At 45.5% G+C, this 5,965-nt stretch overlaps 1 protein-coding gene across 8 annotated transcripts in view; it reads left to right on the top strand.

The window, feature by feature from the left end:
- Positions 1-1,115, top strand: part of tent2 (terminal nucleotidyltransferase 2) — a 10,101-nt gene extending 8,986 nt beyond the window's left edge. For all 8 annotated transcript variants that reach the window (XM_084439511.1, XM_084439512.1, XM_084439510.1 and 5 more), the window contains one exon: positions 1-1,115. This exon is cut by the window's left edge and continues 182 nt beyond it. The gene's annotated coding sequence lies outside the window, so the exon portion shown is untranslated.
- The last annotated feature ends 4,850 nt before the right edge of the window (positions 1,116-5,965 follow it).

The raw sequence follows: 5,965 nt of genomic DNA, 5'->3' as shown, positions 1-5,965 counted from the left end.
TGGCCTGAGCTGCTCACCGACCACCTGCTTCTCTCAGCCTGTGACCCTGGAGCCAAGAAATAGGACTGGGATTGGGACTAACTGTCAGGGCTTTCTGCTGGCTGCTCCTACGCCTGACCGTTGTTCCCTTCTTCCCTGGACTCAGGACCTGGGACAGCCTGGATGACGCTAACAGATAACTGTATCTGTTAACTGGAAATGGGATTCAGAAGTGAATGAAGGACAATTTATGTTAAGTGTCGTACAACACGTCTCAAGAACAAAATAGCGGTTATCAGGCTTTTTTATGTCTAATTAGGGTGTCGCAGACCTGTCGTGCACCTCCTGAGCTTTCATAGACTGTCGCATAGTCTGATTGGTTGGCTGTTTGAAAGCATCGGAAAAGTCTGTTGCACAAATTGTAGACGTGTCGTACGACACTTCATCTCAGCTCCCTAATCAGAGGGACCAAAGGGTTTGTCACCAGCGGTGCCACACACACACACACACACACACACACATCTGCACACACCAAACAGGGCTCTAGACAAAAGACAACGTCCTTAAACCCCAAGCTTCCAGAGGTCATAGGTCAAGTCAAGGTCGTGCCTCAAAGTTGGCCTTGTTAGCATTATCTTCAATACTTTTTTTATGGGGGGGTTCCATGAAGGGTCAGAGATGTCATTTCCTGTTATGCCCGGAAGTGTCGCTGCACAGGGAGCCGATGTGTAAAGCCAGAGTTGCATTGTGGGGGCTCCCTGTCACTTTCATCAATGAGCCACGCGTGACAAACCTGACGCTTCCTTCTTTATACCTTCAGTGGGTCCAGGTCACCGGCCGCAGACACGCTGGGATCCAGTCGTCACCGACACCATGTTGTCCTCCTCAGCCTCTGGCTGATTGTTTTCTAGTTTCCTCTCCAGGGGATGTTTCTTGTGTTGAGGAGGAGGGCAAAAAAGTGTCTGTTCTAATGTGTATTTCAGTCAAAAAAAGATATTTGAGAATCATTTGAGAATTTAAAGGGCAATGCTCGTTTTTGACAACCTGGACCTTATTTACGACATATTATAAGACGTTTGACTCACCGACATCACTTTGGTGTAGTTCGGAGGCCTGTAGAAGAAATTTAAAATCCAGCGCGAGCCAGTATATCCATGTAATGACGGTGATCGGGGCACCGAGAATGCAGTTTCTCAAAATCTATTTTCGGCCGCTAAACGGTTGTTTTCATCAATCAGATTGAATGAATCGACAGTTGAGATTCCTCAACGCGAGCCATTGTTGTGGTTTTCAAATACGGGGTCTTTAGCCTCTGTAATATGATCTTTACACGCCTTTCCCCACTTGCTCCAGCACGCATGCGCACAGGCCAGCGCGCAGACTGGCTATTCTCCGGCTCACATTCTCTGCGCTACGATCGTTGTTGGTGCCGAGAATATTGTCGTCGTCATTCGTCAGCAACAATCCGATCGTAGCGCAGAGAATGTGAGCCGGAGAATAGCCAGTCTGCGCGCTGGCCTGTGCGCATGCGTGCTGGAGCAAGTGGGGAAAGGCGTGTAAAGATCATATTACAGAGGCTAAAGACCCCGTATTTGAAAACCACAACAATGGCTCGCGTGAGGAATCTCAACCGTCGATTCATTCAATCTGATTGATGAAAACAACCGTTTAGCGGCCGAAAATAGATTTTGAGAAACTGCATTCTCGGTGCCCCGATCACCGTCATTACATGGATATACTGGCTCGCGCTGGATTTTAAATTTCTTCTACAGGCCTCCGAACTACACCAAAGTGATCTCGGTGAGTCAAACTTCTTATAATATGTCGTAAATAAGGTCCAGGTTGTCAAAAACGAGCATTGCCCTTTAAGTGATTTGTCTGCAGCTTTTGTATGATTACCGACACAAAAGGAGTCTTTATAATTAAACTTGGTAACAGGATGGAATGTTCTGGAACTTTTCAGCTTGAAGCCTTGTGTAAGACTCAGTCTCAGATCTGGGGCTATGCCTGAGTCTTGATCTATGTCTGGGCCTGGGTCTGGGTCCATGCCAGAGTCTGGTGTTGGGTCAATGCCTCGGCCAGTGTCTGTCCTTCTGGGTTCATGGGCCATGAGCAGGGACCAGTCAGTTGTTTGCTAAGTTACTGCATCACCTCCAGTAACAGACCTGTGCCAGAATCCACTTCCCTGATAGGCTGAACGTTTGACCACTTTGATCTGTAAAAACATGAGTTATGTTGTTTCCCTCAGGCTTCCTGACATGTTTTGTACATTTTGTACCATACACTCTTTTAAGTGTTTATTTAGATTAAATTTCTGAAGCTGTATGATTGTATTTGTCTTTTCATTAATTTGCAGCATCGTCATTCAATAACACCACACAACACCACATTCAATAGCACCACACAACATCAAATTCAATAGCACCATACAACATCACATTCAATAGCACCACACAACATCAAATTCAATAGCACCATACATCACATTCAATCACCACACATCAAATTCAATAGCACCATACATCACATTCAATAGCACCACACAACACCACATTCAATAGCACCACACAACATCACATTCAATAGCACCATACATCACATTCAATAGCACCACACAACATCACATTCAATAGCACCATACATCACATTCAATAGCACCACACAACATCACATTCAATAGCACCACACAACATCACATTCAATAGCACCACACATCACATTCAATAGCACCACACAACATCACATTCAATAGCACCACACAACATCACATTCAATAGCACCACACATCACATTCAATAGCACCACACAACATCACATTCAATAGCACCACACATCACATTCAATAGCACCACACAACATCACATTCAATAGCACCACACTGCCACAGAGGTTCTCCTGTCGTTCATGTCTGTTGGATAATGGAGGCGGCTGTGGCTCAGGAGGTAGAGCGGGTCGTCCAATGAACGAGAGTCTACGGTTTGAATCCCGGCTCCTCCTGTCTACCTGTGGAAGTGTCTTTGGGCAAGACACTGAACCCCAAATTGCTCCCAATCAGCAGGCTAACACCTTACATGGCAGCTGCCGCCATTGGTGTGTGAATGTTTGTGTGAATGAGAGGCCTTCATTGTAAGGCGCTTTGGATAATAAGTGCCGTCCATTTACCAACCATGAACCTGCTGCTGCCTTTCATCTCACTCTTGATCACTTCACTCTTGTTTATTGTTTCCCACAGACAGGTGTGTGTGTGTGTGTGTGTGTGTGTGTGTGTGTGTGTGTGTGTGTACACGTACATACTTACTTTGAAGACCCCCTCTGTCAGCTCCTGCTCTGTGTTATTGATTGCCCAATTACACTTGGTTTTACGACTTAAGACGACATTAGTGTTAGTAGGAGGGTGTGTGTGTGTCCATCCCTGTATAGGGTTACCATCTGCGAGGGGAGGTACGGTGACAGGTCCTGGACTATATTTAACTCAGCCAGGGGATTCCTGTCTTAAAGTCCTACCAGCCCATGTTGTCTCTGACACTGGCGCAGACGGAGACAGACTTCAGCACCGTGACCCACATACAGCCTCTACACCCTCCAGAAAACCCAAACTCTTTATCGGGGGTGCAGGCAAGTTGCTGTTTGACTGTGATCCGCATTCATGGGACAGTGAGATTAGGGTGTCCTCTCGGTAACTGCCTTTCTTTCTCTCTCTCTCTCTCTCTCTCTCTCTCTCTCTACTTCTCCCACCCTGCTAAGTTTATTCCTGGAGCTCGCTGAGTCAGGAGGTCACCACCCAGCTTGGAATGACACAAACACGAAGAGCAGCTCCACCACTTTAACAGGAGCCAGAAAAAAAATCAAAAACTACAGAAAAAAAATTACAGAACACTACCTGGAACTACAGAAAGAACCCCATCGGGAACTACAACAATGGAGGAATGTGAGAGTCTGGACTCTGAAATGACGGAGCTACAGGAGTTAGCGGATTTTCAGTGCGAGTCGCCCGAGACCATCGCCCAGGACGATGAAGACGAGGTGGAAGAACTGCGCAACAGGTGCTCTCTCTCTCTCTCCCTCTTTCACTCTACCCCTCTCTTTCCAGGCTTTCAAGCCCTATAACACACAGGAATGCACAACACTACACTACACCGGTGAGGAAGTGCTTCTCTCCCCGGGCTATTCTGATAACACATCAAACTGTTGAATTCATCACACAACCAACTGTTCTCTATCTGGGCGTGTTCGTCTGTGGACAGCTGCTTATGAGCATGTCAGGGCCCAGAACAAGGGGTTATGGGTAAAATAAGGGAGTCAGACAGAGAGAGGAAGAGTTATGGGCTGAGACATGCTACCTTCTCACTAGTATAATGACTTTAGAGTAACAGTATCTGCTGGATATTGTGTTCAGAGAGCTGTAGGTTCTATCCATATCCTTTACACTCCAAAAAAAGGGATGCCATATAGAACCGTTGGTAAAAATAGAAGAACCCGAGGTCAGTCAGGTTCTTCATCGAACCCTTTCTAGGTCAGAAAGAATTTAACTGCAATGTCCACATTTTTCTATTTCATTTAAGTTATCTTTATACCTCCCTCATATCTATACACACAGATGTTTACACATCTCCTAATTTTAGTATATCTTTACATTTTTGTTTTATTTCACACTTGCTTTGGCAATATAAATGTATGTTTCTCATGCCAATAAATCCCTTTGAATTGAATTGAGTTGAGTTGAGTTGAGTTGAGTTGAGTTGAGTTGAGTTGAGTTGAGTTGAATTGAATTGAATTGAATTGAACCCTTTAGGGTTGGAAGCAGCACCTTATGTAGCTAAAGAGGGTTCTGTTTGGAATGTTAGTGTTTTATATGCAACTTTCGTCAGAGGGTTCTTCTATTGTTAGAAGGGGTTCTATGTGCAGTGCAGTGGAACCCTTTATTGTGTGTGTAGCTCTGATCTGAGTGTCCTGTCAGCCTGGTACAACACGCTGGTCCCAATTCTCCATCCCTACTGTGCATGTGGTGGGAAAAATACACTATATGGATAAAAGTATTTGGACACCTACACATTACACCTACAGGAGCTTTTCTGACATCGCATTCTAAATTCATAGGCAATAATATGGTTTGCAGCTATAACAGCTTCCACTCTTCTGGGAAGGATTTCAACAAGATTTTGGAGTGTGTCTGTGGGAATGTTTGCTCATTCATCCAGAAGAGCATTTGTGAGGACACTGATGTTGGACAAGAGGGCCTTACATCACCTAGCGCAATGCCAGGCGTCGGATGGAGTGGTGTAAAGCACACCGCCACTGGACTCTGGAGCAGTGGAAACATGTTCTGTGTTTTGGTGGAGGAGGGATAATGGTCTGAGGTTGTTTTTCTGGGGTTGGCCTAGGCCCCTTAGTTCCAGTGAAGGTGAATGTTAATGATTCAGCATACCAAGACATTTTGGACAATTCTATGCTTCCAACTTTGTGGGAACAGTTTGGGGAAGGCCCTTTTCTATTCCAGCATGACTGCTCCCCAGTGCACGAAGCAAGCTCCATAAAGGCATGGTTGGGTGAGGTTGGTGTGGAAGAACTTCACTGGCCCACACAGAGCCCTGACCTCAACCCCATCGAACATTCACCATCGATGAATGGGCAAAAATTCCCACAGATACCCTCGAAATCTTGTGGAAATCCTTCTCAGAAGAGTGAAAGCTGTTATACTGTAGCTGTAAAGGGGGGACCAACTCCATATTAATGCCTATGAATTTAGAATGGGAAGTCATAAAAGCTCCTGTTGGTGTAATGTGTAGTTGTCCAAATACTTTTATCCATATAGTGTATTTACTGCATTTGGCAACACTAAATCAGTCCACTGTGTTCAGCACATTCACCAGCACCAGCATCATCATGGCAGTCTGCTGAGTGTTGTGTTCTATGTATGTCGTGACATAGATGGCCATGGCTCTGGATCATACGTGGGTTAGATATCCAGCCGGCTCCAGGCTCACCT

Source organism: Borostomias antarcticus, assembly GCF_949987555.1.
Source record: "Borostomias antarcticus genome assembly, chromosome: 6".
NCBI lineage: Eukaryota > Metazoa > Chordata > Actinopteri > Stomiiformes > Stomiidae > Borostomias > Borostomias antarcticus.
The sequence above is the reverse complement of the archived record's forward strand: the minus strand, read 5'-3'. Positions and strand labels throughout refer to the sequence as shown.